This window comes from Amblyomma maculatum, chromosome 7 (assembly GCF_055883805.1).
Source record: "Amblyomma maculatum isolate TAMU_Amacu chromosome 7, ASM5588380v1, whole genome shotgun sequence".
Lineage (NCBI taxonomy): Eukaryota > Metazoa > Arthropoda > Arachnida > Ixodida > Ixodidae > Amblyomma > Amblyomma maculatum.
This window is the reverse complement of record NC_139350.1, coordinates 121,455,825-121,473,381: the sequence shown is the minus strand read 5'-3', so window position 1 is coordinate 121,473,381 and position 17,557 is coordinate 121,455,825.

Genomic DNA, 17,557 nt, shown 5'->3' with positions numbered 1-17,557 from the left:
CCAATGTGCAAGCAGCCTAAAGAAAGCACTTACTTACTCCCTGTAGGCCACGAATATTCTTCCAGTACCTAGACACAACCAGTACTCAGACAACCTAAAATGTAAAAGAATCTGATATTTCATTGTTATCCCTATCCCTCAGACATATCTCCGGCAGCTTAGATCAGGAAAGGCATATTTATATTGTTGATTGCTTTTATTTTATTGAGTAGCTCGAAAGGCTGTCACTTTCCCAGTGCAAAGGCTTTGGCGAGCGCACTTTAAATTTATAACAGTGAAAAAAAGGAAAGAGCAGATCTTTCACATGAGAATGAGACAAAACGCTGTTAGTCGAATTGCGCTTATGGGAGGCAGCAGCAGCAACGGGGCAAGGAGGGCAACGTGGCTTGAGACATGAGAGGAGAAACATGTAAAAGGGCCCAAAAAATTAAAAATGCAAGTTTCCAGCATCGCTTCGAGGGCAATATTTCTTGAAGCAAGCGGGATAATTTCTTGCCATTTCGTCATAGACTGAAAGATACCCTCTTTTCTTCTCTTCGCTTTCAATAAGTATCAACTAGCCCGATGAACAACGCTTGTATATTAAACACAGTGCACGTCACACAGCCTGAGCAAGCGCTGCCGTGTGAAAACACAGCCGCTACCACTGATGAGCAGTTTTTTCTCAGTCCTACCTCTGGACAGCAAGTTCCGAGTTGATGCGCATTCTTTATTCTTCTGCCGCCAACGCAAACGACGTACGCAAGCGAAAGATTTGAATGAAGGAGCTCTTCTATAAGCAAAGCCATTCTTTAGTGCATCACTGTCTCCCATAGCCTGCGTTCCTTTAGGATGTTAAACCCCACAAACGAAACCAAGCCGTCTTTAGCCAGCTGGAATTTACGAACAAACTTTTTGAACTCTACTATGCTTCTAAATAGTTGCATGGTTGCGGAGCAGTTTAGCAGCTGCGTGAGAATGAGAGAGAAGCGGCGAAGGTCCCGGATTGGAACCATCTTTACATCGCCCATTCATTGCAATCTTATGGCGTCCTGACTGCTCATTAGTACTCGATAAGCCACGTATTACGTTCCGCTGAAAAGCCGCTTCCGGCATCCCAGGCAGCGGTCGGGTAAAATCTTCAATGTTCGAAGGCAAGACGAACACGTGACCACATGCTCTTGAACTGGAATTTCAAATATTCCGCAATCGAATACAGTGATGAATTAGGACAAGGTCCTTATTAAGAAAAAAACGGGGCTTCCTCTTATGGGGATATTTCAGAAAATAAAGGTGACCCAATAAAATACCTTTGACGACACTGTGGTTTGATCCCCGGATCTACTCAGACCTGTCACGGCACAAAGCGCTTAGACTACGAAATGACCTTATACAAACTTCATTTGGATAGTGTTCTGACGCTCCTGCAGTAATTTATGAATTCAAATACTATAAGAATTATGGACATAATTGCGGAGGTCTATACCGGTTAAACGTAGTTATGTGATCATCAGCTCAGTTAAGAATGGCTACAGAACGGCCTCACACCTGCATCGAAACGTTGACGCACTGGAACAGGCAAGCATCTTACCAAAGCGATACCGAGCAACCACGTGCAAGCGGATGAATTGTTAACCCCCTTCTAGTCCCGTGGTCAGTGCACGCTGAAGAACGATAAGTGGTCAAAATCTATGCAGCCCTACACTCGGCATCTCTCGGATCGCGATCAAACACTCAAGAGAATGAGCTGCAGTCAAAGCCACACAATGTTTAACACACATACAGTACTGTACAATCGCGCGACCATTTTGTTTCCTCGCCATCTGCAGAACTTTGGACGCTATTTTCAGCTATAACCACCTGCGCTATTGCCCGGTAGGCCTCCTCGTCGAAACAGTAAGAGCCTGTTGGAGTACCTTGGGCAGCATGTTGAGGAACGCTGTGCTGCCCTCGGTGTCCACTCACGCGATGCGATGTCAGCAAGCTGGAAATCAGCTTCGGCCGCTCCCAGTTCCTCGAATGGCCCTCCGGCCATGGTTTACGCCGGCAAGAATGGCCGCCAGGAGCGTCAGCAGGAAAGCTGCTCTCGTGACTGGAACCGCGGGGTAACGGCAAAAGAAGTCATGCGTAACCATAAATAAATATCATTCTAGTTTCCTTAGGTTAATCTAAAAAGGAAACAGTACATCAGTCCCACATAAGCATTGTATGTTCTCAAAAGAGTTTTGTAGGCCTAGCACACTTCGTTCAAGCGACTCCTATTTGTGCACGGGGTGAGATGGCACCATTAACCTGTTGGATGGAAGGGGAAATGTTGCATAAAATGTCTTGTGCAGCTTTGTAATGTTTGCAAGTGTTTACCCACAAACACGAAGGGAAACCTTAAGAAAGTTCTCGTGATAACGCCTTTAACATCATATTTTCATTCCCAAAACTTTGCAATAATAAAGTGCCACTGATTTTGGCAGAGTCCTAACGTCTCTAGTTGGTTCGACTTCTTTGGTGAAAGGAAGGCCAAGTATTAGCCTCCCGTCTTGGTGGACATCTGCACTGGAAATGAAAGGCATGCAATTGGAAATGCATATGTCGTGGTTATGAATGTTTTTCGCAAACTAACCTCGAAATTCACAACCCGACGGATGCTAAATGGTAAACAAATGGTATGCCACCCCCTTTAACTCTGCACGAAGATGCGTCGCAATACTTATACTAGATAACGTCCACGGTTTAAGGCACTTTTCACTCTCGTCATCAAAACCATCTCGTAGTACGGCGGTGACTTTAATACCAAACGAGCCCTATACTCTACCGCGTAGGACACAGCCGTCTTCATGTCGATTCCGAACTGCACAGTAAGTATAAATGGGCGACAGGAAGAAAGCCAGAAAAAGAGATCGGATCACCGAGTTACTTATATATTATCTGGGAAAACGAATACATGTGTTCATAACGAAAAACACTCTGAGGTGTTACCCGGTGACCAAAACAGCCAAAACGTCAAACACACGCGCAGTCACCTGCAGGCCATAAAGTCAATCTGGCAGTTTTCAAAAGTGAGTGGTGCATGGCTGGCTTTAATAAGCAGTCATTGCTAAGGCATTTGTTTCTCGCTTGCATTCTTCTCACTGTGATGTCAAACAAAATGATAAATACAACATTGCTGCGCATGTAAAAGGTTGACAGGGAAACTAGCAACATGGCAACCTGCTCGCAAGCAAGCAAGGTCAAGAGGTATTAAAGGTTCGAAATAATTTTTTAAAACATGCTTACTTTATTAGCCTAGCCATCGCAACAAATGTCACAGCGAAACGTGGTAAAATTACAATTATAAAAATGTGTCTGGGGTGAGATTTAATCGCAGAGAAAGCTCACAGGCATACCTGTACGATACTATTTATTGCATGTTCAAAACTGTCTGTAGGGTGTAAAATAACTGCTGTAAGTAAATAGCGTTGCCTTACTCTGTTCTCGTAACCGAGGCGTCATTCGGGCCGTATACCCCATAATTAAAAAAAAAAAAAGCTTTGTTTTGGGTTAGCTTATTCACTAATGGCACCGTTTCCAGGCAGAAGTCGATGGTATCCTAGGCATCGGTTAGGAAGGTACAGGGAACCGGGAACATACCATGTTAACCATACAACCATGTTACGTATACGTTGTTTACCGTTTTCGCGTATCCTTCACTAACAGTTTTAATATTACAGCGCTAAACGCCCCGTTCTCCGGAAACTCTGGTGCCAACGATGTGAGGAAAATCATAGTCATGGCTATGGCAGGCGAACGTTTGAGCTAGGCATGACCTGGTATTGATTGGTCGTATATGGGGTTGCCTTATCTCACACAAATAGACGACGTGGTCCATTTGGCAGTGACTGCCAGCTCGAGTCACTGATTTCAGATAGGAGAAACGAGTGAAAAGAATTAGAATTGCGGGACCATAGCATTCTGAGTCAGGGATGATGCTACCACATTGCCACAGCTGAACGCTCGCACGACAAAGCAGTACAGCACAGCACCCACTGCGCCAACACGGTGAGGCAACAGATTAAAGTACTCGCAAATAACGGACTAGCATAATGATGCGCGAGGACAGTTGGCACACTGCCGGGAAGCCATTATTGTTGTGGCGAAATAGCCTTAAACCTGGTGTTTATGCCCTTCTCCTCACTGCTCTTTACTGACAGGACTTGGACTTTTCGGATTTTGGTTACTTTTTAATTTTTCCTGAAATTAAGTTTAATTCAGAGACCTCCTCTGGGCTTCGTTCCAAGAAAGGTTTTTGTCAGTGAATGTCTTTTCTTGGGGGGAGGGTTTTAAGTATTTATGCCCCAATAAAAAAAAGTATATCTTGTAATTTGGCAGAAATTAGCTTATGAATGTTAACGTTCACGGTTATTCCTGGAAAGCAAGTTTACAATCAGAGTAAAATATAAAAATATTGAAATTAAACGAGGCAAGAATATAGCAGAAGATTAGTGCTTAGCTCTAGCTGCTTATAGGGGCGGGTTTAATCGTTACTCGGCGAAACAGTTGATATCACATAGTCAGCGCACTAGCAGCAATAATGAGTTTGCCGGTTAACGCCACAGGTTAACCGGTTAACGACCAAAACTCGTGCTTAGAATTTATGCACAGTTCACAGAGCCTTACAACGCCACTAAATGTTGTTAATGGCCTAACACATACAGCGAAACCTGCTTTGCAAAGCGACCAGTGTTTAGCGTCAGCGAAAAGCTCCTAGAGGGCATCTCAGTTTTCTTTATTTTTTGCTCATCATTACCTAGTTTTTTTTTTAACATTCCATGAAAAGAGAAGAGCCGTTTGCGGTTCACAACGCCTCATTTATTTTGCCTCAGGCGGGGTCTTCGAGGACCTGAGCACCCTCACCTTGCTTCGTGCTTTCCTCTATTGGCAGCTGCTGGACGGGAGTGAAGTTCGGAGCGAAGTTGTGCACGAAGCTGTGTTTTGGCGCAAACCAAGGCCCGGTCAAAGATGAGCCGTTGAGAGCCTTTGTCGCTCTCGGAGTCTGCATGACCAGCAAGCTCAACATGAAACACGCGATCACTGAGTCAAGCGCCAGCAAGGCGTCAATGCTGAGACAGCAGCAGATATGCGCACAGAGACTGAGCGCTCCATCCGATATTAGTCGCTGATTTTGTTTCCAAAAAGGTATATCATCGAGACTTCCTCGTTTGTTTATTGACAGCCTGCTACTTCCCTTGCGAGACCTGTTGAGTTACAAAATTTCATGCAGTTGAACAACTCTCGCTCGCCTCTTTGAATGACTCAACAATTTCTCACTGTATGCTAGGGAATTCGGTTTATCTGTACACCTAAAATGTTTCTTGATATTTTATCATGGTTTAACGACCAGTTGGAGAAACTGAAATAAGCCAGAAAATAGGCTTATTCTACGGGACACAAAAGAAACAAATAGGTCTATCAGTTAGCGCACTGTATGTTCCATCTAAAAATAAGCAATGTTAGAAAAAAACGACGCGTCATTTCTAGTGCAACCGACTAGGGCTATTAAGAGTCATCACGCCTCGTATGGAGTGTATTTTGTAAGCAAATTATGTCAATACTAAACAGTTATATTTTAATTATGGCAATCAGGAAGCAAGCGTCGAGGCAGAAATAAGGCGAAATAATTCATTGCCTCATTGTTGTCGATAGAAGGTTGACAGCACAAGGTTGTCAGTAGAGGTGTCACGCTTTCGAGAGCGAGAAGTAAAAACAAATTAATAAACCTTGTCTATACCGGGAATCTAACTTTCATCCCTCGGATCCCCAGCCCAGCACTTCACCACCTGCGCCACATCCCGGATCGTGAAACGCTTTTCATAATTCCCCTTGTCGGCCGTGAAGATAGAAGCGGGATTCTGCGAGTGTCAGATACAGCGCCTTTCCTTTCCTGCAAACGAATTATACAACAATGGTGAACTTTGATGTGTTCAAGGAAATGCTGGTTCTCTTCGAAAAAGACCGCGCGATGTACCGTCATGACAGGTCATGACGTCACTAGGCAATTCAAGAATTACGAAGTTGACTCCGCCTGGCGTCCGATCCAGGCGTCCCTGGGGCGCCTTTGATTTGTCGCTTCCTCGAGCACCGCACCACACAGCAAACAGATGCAGACCCAGATGTCTATAGAGGCGTTAGGTGAGCAGGCCGCGGCGACATAAAAGGCGAAATATCTGTCACAATTCTCCGTTCGTACATGTACCATGCCGTAAAGGAAAAGAGGAAGGTGGGAGTGAAACAAGAGAGGGAGACAGAGATGCTGTAGTGGAGGGCTTCGATCCACCGCATTGTAATGGCTTTCGCCTAATTGCACTTTAGTGGTCCGAAGTGTCCTCTAGAACTTTTTCATATGGTCGGAAGGAAAAGCTGACAGAACTGTTTTCACGAGGCTACTTTTTAGGTGAAATAGTTTGTCTTTATCGGCCTTAAAATACGACTGGCTCAATAAGACAACTTCTCACTTGAAGGTCGTGTTCCTTCGTAGTCCCGAGCGTGGTTCCAGAAATCAAGATTTGTCTATATCTGCAATTCTGCCCCGATAGAGTTTTACGTCAGCACCGGAGAAGAAATTCAAGTCAGCACCTGTTTATGTGATGGCTTTTTTATCTAAATAAAGGTATGTAAATGGTACTCTGATGCAGACATAGCCAACTGTTTTTCAAGATGACCTAAAGCCTATTATCTCAGAAATTGTTTCTTAAGACAATGCTAAATTGTTTTCCTAAAACTTTCAGTAATAACGCGCCTTTTCGATCGAAAAAACACTGCAGATGAGGCCAGACCACTGAAAAGCACTCGATTCATTTCGCTAGGCTTGGCCACTGTTCCGCCCTTTCTTAAACGTTTTGCGCATATTGGCGGGACACTTCATACACATATCCAGATTTTGGGAGCATTTCATTTATATCTTTGAAGCAGCGACGTGGTACTGTTCTATAGTGTAAGGGACATGTTGATGGCAATGGTCTATGGTTCCATACCATAAGAAAAATCTTTTTCTGAATTTTCTGCGCTCCACATGATAATTACTGTTATTAAAATTAAAGGGCTCTGTTCTCAAAACAATACTGAGGCGGCTGTGTAAAATTCTAGAATACGTCTATGACCACATTGAGAGAAATATATGGTGCACGCTTCGAACGAATTCTAAACGTTTGCTGCCCATACTCATCCTAAGCTCAAAACGACTAATTCAGTTTACAGTAGAAAACTATTGCGAATCGATCTGCAAACAAATTTCAAAATGCACACCTGCGAGGGAGGACGGCGGATGTATTGGTAATTACGGTGGTTTTTAGACTACGGGAAAAAATTGCGTTCAAAAACTCTTTCGCGGAACGTACCGGAAATTTCTCGATTTTACTCATTAGGAAACAAAGGACACAAATTACAAGGCATACAAGCGAGTAGGCAGGGCTGTAACGGGTGACGTACGAATTAGGTGACGGAGGTAATGCTCAAATATGTCTTTTAAAGTGCCAAAAATATTTACATATGGCATGACGGCTCCGTTGCAGAGGATCATATCATCATTGCAAGTACTCTTGTCTGTGCGCTTTGACCATTATTTTTATGTTTCGCCGATCTTTGCTTGCACTACCCTCTCATGACTTTCTACTCATGTTTTTATGTAGAGATTTCAGCGTACAATTTTGTTTATTTATATCAAACGGCAGGGGTGCAATCAGAAATATGGATAAGAATTCTAATCAGGCATTATAACAACTCTTCGATTTCTTAGAGCAGGGCAACCAGATCTGAATTGGCCGCTGAAATTTGCGATAACATTGACATGATGTCGGAAGTGGTCGACAAAATAAGTGAAAGTATTCTAGTGTTAATTTGAAACTGTGTATAAAAAGTGAAAGTTGTATAAATGATATGTGAGTGATCGTGGAACTTGTAAGTGGCTTAGAGGTTGCACTAAACATAACTTAAAAATAAAGCACTTCGGCGCTGCCATCCGCAGCGCCTGCAAACAAAGAAAATAGTGCGAAGGAGCGGCTGCGTTTATTCAGAGAAATATAGATACGCCGGGGAAACAGGATTCATGACTACGGTATAGTGTGCTGTACTTGAGGCAGCAAAGGCACAACAGTGATTACGGGCACCGTAGTTGAGGACTGCTGTAGTTTCAGCCACACAGATACTTTAGTTTGTACCGACACCGCATAATACCCAGGAGTCTTGCTTATCGCCTACATCGAAACGCGGCCGCCCTGCCGCGATCTCATTCGTGCACTAGAACCACCAGTGAAGGTCCTAACCACAACCCACAGCGACGGGGAACGCCTGTATAAAGAACCGCTAGCCTGTTCCCTATTATCCAACATTCGACAGTTTTTCTTATGCAAAGAAATTTCACAGAGAAATGCTTATCTCTCGATGTTTCCGCGATGAAGCTCAGATTCAGTAGTACAAAAAAATGCGGTGCATTTGTGATGATTCATGAAGACGTTCCAGCGCCCCTGTACAAAGGACGCGTAATGAAAGTTGCCGAGAAATATTTGTTCCCATCGCCACTCAGCATAAATATTAAAGATGCAGCTCCATTGCGTGCGGACAGTTATAGCGCGTACCGCACATATCCTCACTAATGATGGTATGACAGGTGAGGAAGACGACAGATGTCTGCAAGCCCGCGGTGTCAGTGACGTTGACGAACTCTGCAACCTGAGAAATGCCGGACCGCAGGCATATTTCCGGTCTCATGTTGTCCAGCACCTGCACAGCGCGAACAATTTCTGCTGTCCCCAACGCAGCTACTTGTCTAGCATCGACAGAATGTGAGGGAGGTGCTGGGTCCGATACCCACTGTCGCCGGGTGCTATACGGTGATACAATGGGCTTATGCGCACATTATTGGGATCAGTTAAAGTTACACGGAATGAGAAATGAGTATATCGAAACTATTTTACCTAGACAAAAAATATCTGCCATGGGGCTATTTTGCCAAAGATGTCCTATGCGCGATAAAATGCATCTTCATTTTCAGCCCCTAAGTAGACGGGTACAAACGCATATGACTCCTTTGAAAGCACGTTTTTGCAAGATTGTTCCTATTTGTGCCTCACCAGCTAAAAAAAGTAAGCAGTGAAATGGGCGTAAACCTAGGGGCCATAATTTTATGTTTGTTTGGCTAATCGGGTTTAACGTCTCAAAGTGTTTCATGCCATGAGAGATGCTGAAGTGGATGGCGCAGAAAATTTCAACCCTCTTGGGTTCTTTACCGAGCACTGACATCGCACAGCACACTGGAGCCTGGCTTTTAGACTTTATGGAAAAGCGACAGTCATGCCGGGATTCGATCCCGCCACCTTCGGGCACAGCAGTCGAATGCCCTAACCACTGCAAATGCGTATGTTTTGTGAATGCGCTAAATATAGGAGGCGCTCGCCCGATTCCATCACACTTGGAATATGCAATTTATTTCGCGGCGCTATGAAACACGGTTTGGTTTCGCGCTTTAAGCATATCCTGAATTAGGCAGACATGAGCTTTGGAGAGAAACGTGACTAACGCATTGTTCGAGGTTTAGCAAGATTAGAACCAGCAGAGGCTAGAATAGCCCGACTCCTCACCTGTGCGCAGGACACGCCGATGCCGATAATCTTCTTGCGCTGTAGGCGCGGAGCTCCAAATGGCGCCACAACCGGCTCTATGTGGCCCGCTGCGGCCGCTCGTCAGTGTTCAGCCGTCTGAGGACGGAGACTCCGAAAGCAAAATCGTGCGCAAGGTCTCGCTAACCGACTACAGGGACAGCCAGGTTCGACAACCGCCCCTCTGTTGGCAGGAATCGAAGAATGCAATGCTCTAGCTTCCTCTTCTTCTTGGCCTAACGTTCTAACTTGTTCTTCCTCTAATCATGGCATATATTCAGGATGGGGCCAGACGTCAGCGAAGACAGCCCAAAATAATACCTATATCAGATTACTTTTATAAATTTATGATCGAGTAAATATTAAATCATTGGGTTCTAGCGGACCATCGAGCCGTTTCCGCATATCTTTATACGATATTTTCATTCTTGGTACTTCATCGTAGGTAACTACATAACGTAAAAATGTCGAATGGCGTATTTCATTTTTAAGTCAGTTTCATCCGTTAAAAGATGTGACTTTTCTCCGCATTCCATGCAGGATTCCTTCATTTCTAACAGTGAGTATAATTTCAGTTTATGAAATTTTTGTCAATCCTATATTGACAGATTGGCAGCCTCATCCCCATGAACTCGAGTTTTTTGCTCACACACCTCGGTTTGCCACCGGAGAATGTTGCTGGCTGCTATTGTTTAGATGAGGAAAGGATTAGGCATATGCGTATGCGCCGACGCCTGAGGGTAAATTTCTTGACTGCCAACCTTTTACTGTCTTACGTCCTTCGTCTTCAACTAAGCGAAGCATAATCAGTGAGATACGGTATTTCACCGTAGAGGAAAAATTAGAAGGACGAACAACCTAGATGCCCACCACCACTGGCGCATGCGCATTTTGGCCATACCGGCATTAGTCGCTTTAGTTCTGTTCGAACGCAATCACTCAGAATACAGAGCGGTGCTTCTGATTTTTGTCTTTCCGGTTTTTGTCTTAATCGTTGTAAAGAGTGTATGTTTTTTTGTGGTAGTTGTTGAATTCGATTTATTTGTACTCTTCAAGGTAGAATATAATACATAAACGTTTTTCTTAAATGGTACGGCTCTTATTGAAACAAATGCACAAATATATAAGTGAATTAGCCAGCGTCCTTTACGATTAGTCAGCTCATTTTGATGCTAAGTGGCACCGCCCCTTTGAACTGGTTTATAATTTGCACTGGCACGACACATTAGAGCCTGAGACGCACCAACGTCGTAGACATATAAAAAAATATAGCTGTCAGGAGTCCTTGTGACGAACAGAAAATGCATCCCTATTGCAAAAATCAGCGTCTCCTAGTGTCATCCAGTGCGAAACGAGTAAGATTTCACTGGGTCTGCTAGGCATTCTGTAGGTCTGCGATATTCACTGCTGCAATAACGGGAAGACACTGGTTTCACTGGTAAAACGCTGGGAATAGCTTTTTGACGCTAGGTGTGTCGCTGGCATTCGCGATGCACTGGCAGAAGCGCGGTATGTGCGCTGGGGCTGCGCTGGTCCCAGTGGTGTCCGCGGCGTCGACCGGTTAGCATCCCTCAGGGGCCAAAAAGACATAAGCCTACTCGCAATCGACCATCGCGGCGCATATGAAAAATATAGTTCAAGCAAGCGCTTTTTGCGGCGAAGTCGTGGCGCACTTGCAAGAAAACAAAGGTTGTATCTTTTTTCTAGAGTTTCCATGTTTCGATAGGTCATTTCGAGCGTTTCGAGAGAGACCGCGATCACCGCGCCTCTGATATGACACACTGTTTCGTACAACTAAAACTGGAATTGAATAATGTGGGCTACCATGCATATCAAACTTCACAGCTGATCTTGAGGGCACTCTAACACAATAATTACTGCCGAAATCTTCAATGCGGGTTTAATCGCCGGCTCCAAACAGGGCCTACGCTTAGCGAGCGTAGCCTGCACCGCGGCCCAGTATAAACAGCAGAAAGAAAAAATAAAACAAGGAAGAGAGTAGTATACCAAGCGATCGGCCCCATGAGAGAAAAAACAACATACAGCGCTTATAATGCATAATAGTTTGCGTGTTTATCACGCTTTTGCGCTCCCTCTTGGTCTGCCTATAAAGCAGCCGAGCCCTCGGTTATCGCAACGCTTCCCGAAATGTTTACGTACAAACAAAGTTTAGTTACACACAAAATAGGGTCGTCGCTGCTGGGCTTGCCGGTATTGAAGCTTGGTCACATTGTTTTCCTTGAAGGTTTGTACTAAACCTTCGTGTTCAGTGAAACTTACGCCCAAGGTAGCAGAGCACCACCGAAGAGTCCGCGTTGGTAAATTTGCCAGCGATGTCAAACTCCATATGTTACAATAATTACAGTGCACAAAATAGTGCGTATAGGGACCCAGAACATTAGTTGCAAGTCGTGAGAGCAGACAGCAAGCTTCAATGATCAAGAAGTTGTCATTGTAGAGCGGCAGCAGTGGCCTGTAGACTGCGAAACATGAAGTCCCAACCCTATAAATGCGGTCATGACATAAAACGCCGCAGTGGTTATGGTAGAGAGTACAGATTAAGCGGTAGCGAGTTCGAAGCGCGCTAATTGCCCCTCTTTTTCCTTTTTTGTTTTACACTTTTAGCCTTTTTTATGAACTTGAGATGCTTTGTAGTTTTTTAGCTTTTAATTTTTATCCTAGGCCATTTTCCTCCGGGCGACCAGTGGCGCCAGTTCAGAGCGTGCCAGTTAGCCGCGTCCCAGTGCGCCCAGTGTCCAGCGTCATACTGGGCCCGTAATCATGTGTGGCGCTGGGGCTCTCGGACCCAGTGGCACTGGTTTTTGCAATAGGGATATGCCACTCTCCTTACTGCGTTTGGTTTGGTTTCGCAAAACCTTATTTCCCACAGTAGGCGTCCTGAAGGACACTCGCGAGTAAAAAAAGTATTCCAGGTGTTGAATTAGTGAATCATTAGCGCCCCGCCTTATACCTGAATGTCCACTGTTTCACCTTCCTCTAAACTGAACGAAACCCCGACGGACGCATGGTAGATGTGCCAGGTGAGCGATGAAAGCTTCTGACTGCCTTAGCTCTGCGTAATCATATAGTGGAGCTTAGCTGAACCGTGGCAGCAATTGTAAATATAACCGCATTAGGGATATCTTGACGCCGAGCGAAATATTGGCGACAGGAATCAGACTTAATTCTGCTAGAGCTGCTTATAACAAAGGCAACCTTCCTGATCTGTACAGCCATATGTAAAATGTTATCAGTGGCGCGTTAAAGAAATGAGTCAAACACTAATTTGCAAATCTATTTCATCTCGCCGCGCCATATCGGTGCAAACAGCATAATCACAACACGAACATTATCCAATTTGCGCTACTGATGATCCGCATTCGTGGTAGTAAGCACCGGTAGGGATGCGATTCTGTGTTCAAATCACGAGTAAGGGTTGACCAGTTCCAGCCACGCCGCTCAGCCTTCCTGCCTGTGGCGCGTTTGTCTACATCATGCATGTATTATGTCTGTATGCGTTTGTGAACAGGAGAGCTCTCTGGTAGCAATTATAAAGACTAGCGGCTATAGTTCTTCCGAGAGGGATCATCAGCATGCTATTGAATCAAGAAAATGTTGTGATTGCCGGCGTCACAATTTTCTGCTATTATGACTCCCTGTTCTGACACTTTATATTAGTTTAGTTCTTTTATTTATATTTTACACCCTTCCTGATATGCTTGCATAGCGCATTTACCATTTTTCGCTGTTGGTTCTCTAAGTAGCTTGCTCAGGCAAAGTCCTGAATGAAGCAAGCTTTACATTTTTTGCTCAAAAATATCTAATCCCAGCTCTTTTTAATACATACCTCTGAATACAGCCAGTAAAAAGGCTGTGCAGAGTAAATCTGCCACGGTCGCCATCAAGCACTGTCACACGATCGAAGCTATTAAGCTGCATCGCATAATCGCATAAACCAAAAGTTGAGCCGTTTGCCTATTGTGAAAACTTTCTCAAGCGTGTAAACCCATGAGGCTGAATTTAACAGACATGATTCGACGAATTGTGCGTGATGAACTTTCAGGCCATCAAGTTGTTCTCAGCTGTAGTGAACTCCCCTCCATTTGCTGCACCCTGCAGGCAGCTCCGATCCACAGCTCTTACCATGGGTTACTGCGCTCACACTTATGGTGTTCTTGAACCAAGGAACGACCACTATGGCCCGCTCTACTCACTCGCTCCTACTACATGCGGCAGCTCCTTCACAACGGCACCAGCAGCTGTACTTTTCTGATCGCTTCGATCCTGTCTCCATAGGCTATTATCCTGACAGTGCTCGTGAATTACCAGTATGTTACCGCTGAGGAATCTTCGGCCACATATCCCGATTCCGCCGCCGCCACAACCAGGTTCCACGCTACCGGCGGTAATTGTCGAATCGCCGACCTAATGTGAGCCCAGAAGCCCGTGGCCTGACCTTTCACCCCCTCCCTCTCAAACCTCCCGCGTACTCCTACCGATACGCCCCCCCACGAAAAGACTCTTAAGCTTCTGGCCGGAAACTGACTCCCCAGCTCGCCTCCCCCGATGTTCGCCCTGTCCCCCGCAGTTCCCCTCCGCCAACGGGAAGCTAGCGTGTGCGGCCGATGAATGTGCGGTCACCAAGTCATCGATGTTACCTATTCATCTGTCGGTAGGCTAAAGTACCGCCTGAATGTGTTAGTGGACGGTATTTGTGTTATGGCCTTAACGGATACTGTTCTAATAGTGTCTGTGATGACCTTAGATTTTAGAAATCGCTGGGCAATAAAATTATATTTGGTCACGATAGAATTTTCATTAAGCCATCCTTATCCCAGTTGTACCCTCGCGAGCATTTTGCAATGCCTTCGGCACTCTAGTGGAAACTGCTTCCCCTGCCGGTGCGAAAATGGCTATGCTAGTACCCCGCAGCGTTTTTTGAATGAGGGTGTCCATGCCATGCTTTGGACTGTCAATCATTACAACGAACCTACAATATTTCCGCGTGGTTTTAAACTCGCTGACTTTGAAGAAGAACACAAGTATGTGCACGTCGCTGCTTTCAGTGAAGGGGTTGCTCGTCCAACTAAACGTCCCGATCTTACCAATTCCTGTCCATGACAAATAATCGCTATCAACCAACGACCGCCGGATATTGATAAAAGTTGTTATGAATCATGTGGACGTGATTGACGTCGGCCGAAATCAGCCACCACCGATTACACCTTTCAGCATGCATAAGATGACTGACACCGCTTCTGCACACTTGATTAGACAGACACCATGTATACCGCGTCTAATCCTCTGGAACGTAAGACTTCCTTATTAGGCTTAATTTTCTCTCTCTCTGGGAGTACGACGCATGGGAGTTTTACAGTTGAATTTTTTTTTAGCTGTGTACAGGTCATAATTTTTTAGCATGTGAGAGATTCGTCATTTCGGTCTGTACAGGTGGACTGTGCAGCGCAGTGAACATTTATGCACGTAGTAGCTATCAGTATTTAAAAAATTAATTAAATACTGTTACTAAACAAATTTGTACATTTTTACCTTTGAGGCTAACATTATGAAAAGAAAATGCAGGCCGTCAAAACAGAAACTTAGTGCAGTTTTTCAATTTCCTTTATCGACAGTGCAGTTCGAATTATTTCACGTCAAAATTTCAATAAAGAGAAGTTTTAAAATTGTGTTTCTGAGCGTATTATTTTTGCGGAAACAACACCCGCTGCCTCGACGGCACAAACAGGAAAAAACTACATTAATTTAAAAATGTGCATTTCGAGAGGACAAGTTTACGAGCTAAAAAAGGGCGCATATTTGCCTATAAATATTTCAAACTCCATTGTCGGTAAAGGGAATTAAAAACGGGGCCTAACTTTTCCCAAGCATTTTACCCCAGTAGAGCCGAGCATCAAGCAGGGGGAAAGCTTGTACCAATTGAAAACAGGTGGGTACCCGGTGGCACCAGGGATCGAACTCAGTACCTCCCGAATGCGAGGCGGATGCTCTCCCAAAGGGCCACCGCTTGACTTTTTTTTTCTTTTTCTTTATTGCCGACTTGGACATTCAAAACAAGACGATGAACAATAAAACGTGCCAGCACACTTTCGCGTGACACGGCGGGTTAAAACTTTTTCAGTTTTACCAAACTGTCAAGCACATGAATCCATTGTGGCTGCTCGGGGAGTGTCATATGCCACCGCTTGACTGCCTTCAAATTATTCATAAGATGTTATCGACTAATGTCAAAAGCGAAAAAGTCAAATATTTTTATTATTTACTCGTTTAGCTATTTAGCAACGTCCCGTATATAATGCAGTCAACCAGCGCAGACCATACCGAAGTATCTCTTGTAGAATTAAAACACCGATCTGTAAACAGGTAAAAAAGCACCCCATCTTTGAGTAACATGCACCTCGCCAACTACCTCGTCTCCATGGGTAAAAATAACTGGCACCCCTTTTCTCTTCTAAGTACGAATTACACACATCCATGATTCTCACCTGACAGCTTTTCAGGCTACCTGCGTTGTTTACAGCTTGGTCGAGGATGGTTTACGTATTATACATTTTTATATTATTGTTCAGGGCGTGGTTTACATATTATGTCTGGCAGTTTCTTTTTTTTTTGTGCTTCTTGATAAATTTTCACGTTTTGTCTCTTCTATGCAATTTAGGCGGTGCAAGATTTCAATAATTCACCTTTCTTTAGAAGATTTTTTTGTCGCCTAAAAAAGCTCACTGAGAACGTTTCTGCCTACCGTCCACCAATTTCAATGGCACCCTCCGTAAAGATGTGTGCTAGATTATCACGTATGGCTGGAAAACTGAACTTGGTCGTCGAGTTGTGTCACATTTGGCGCACCACAATGAGACCACCAATTTTTTTAAGTTTCCTGTTTGCGCTATCAGGTGGCCCCCACCCTTGCTATTTTTCGTCATAAAGATTGATCAGGTTGAGCCATTAGCGACACATTGCTGTATAATATCGTTGGCTGCAAAGACATCCAAATTGTTGCACGCCATCGATATTTTTCGAACAGCACCGCGACATGGCCACCAATATGAGCACGCACAATGACCGCGCTCTTTGGATACTGTCAAATGACTTTGCTAAAGCTTAAACTTCGATGTGGGAACTGTTCAATTATGACCTACCTCCTTTGCACTCGAGGAGCATTGGTCGATGGCAAGGCTCAGCTCAATTAGTGGCAGGCGGAAAAACAGATAAACGATAGAAATCTGCTGATTGGAAACAGTTGCGGCAAAGTTACAGTTTAAGCGAAAGCAGGAGAATCGACATTAGTAGCGACAGCTCATAAAGTAGACTTACAAGAAACGAGTTGCAATTTTTTTGCCTCAATCACATTAAACAAGTTTCACTGACTGTCTGCGCTGAATCCCAGGATGACACTTTTCCTTACTGCTGCTCGGAAGTTCCCTCTAGCGTACAGAAATTAATCTAGTTCGATTATAGGTTAGAACAACTTCAACTAATTGAAGTACAGCTCTCAGTTACTAATAATACTTTATTCATTTTCTTGACATGGCTCCTGATTCAGAAAGGTATAAAAACCATTATTCCCTTCAAACTGGACTGGACCGACGTTTTGCATCCATTGTTTCGGTTACTATTATCTGTAGCGGAGTGGCAGTGTCCTCCTCGATCCCCAAGTTTTCCTGCGGTATCGGTGGATCAAGAAGAAATGGCTTCGTGTAAGGTCCTCAACCACTGCCGGAAAGATTGAACCATGGCCGATCACAAGGTCACACTGCCCGATATGTGGTCGTCGTAATGGTGTTCCATCTACCGCAGCACCTCCATGGACAGCTGTATTTGTGTTCGTACTGACGTTCACGCGGAAGGAAAATGCTCGCTCACTTCCAGCCCTGCCTGAATTGGCTGCAATCTGAAGTTGTTGAAATTTATATTTTCGGGTTTATAGAAAGACCCCG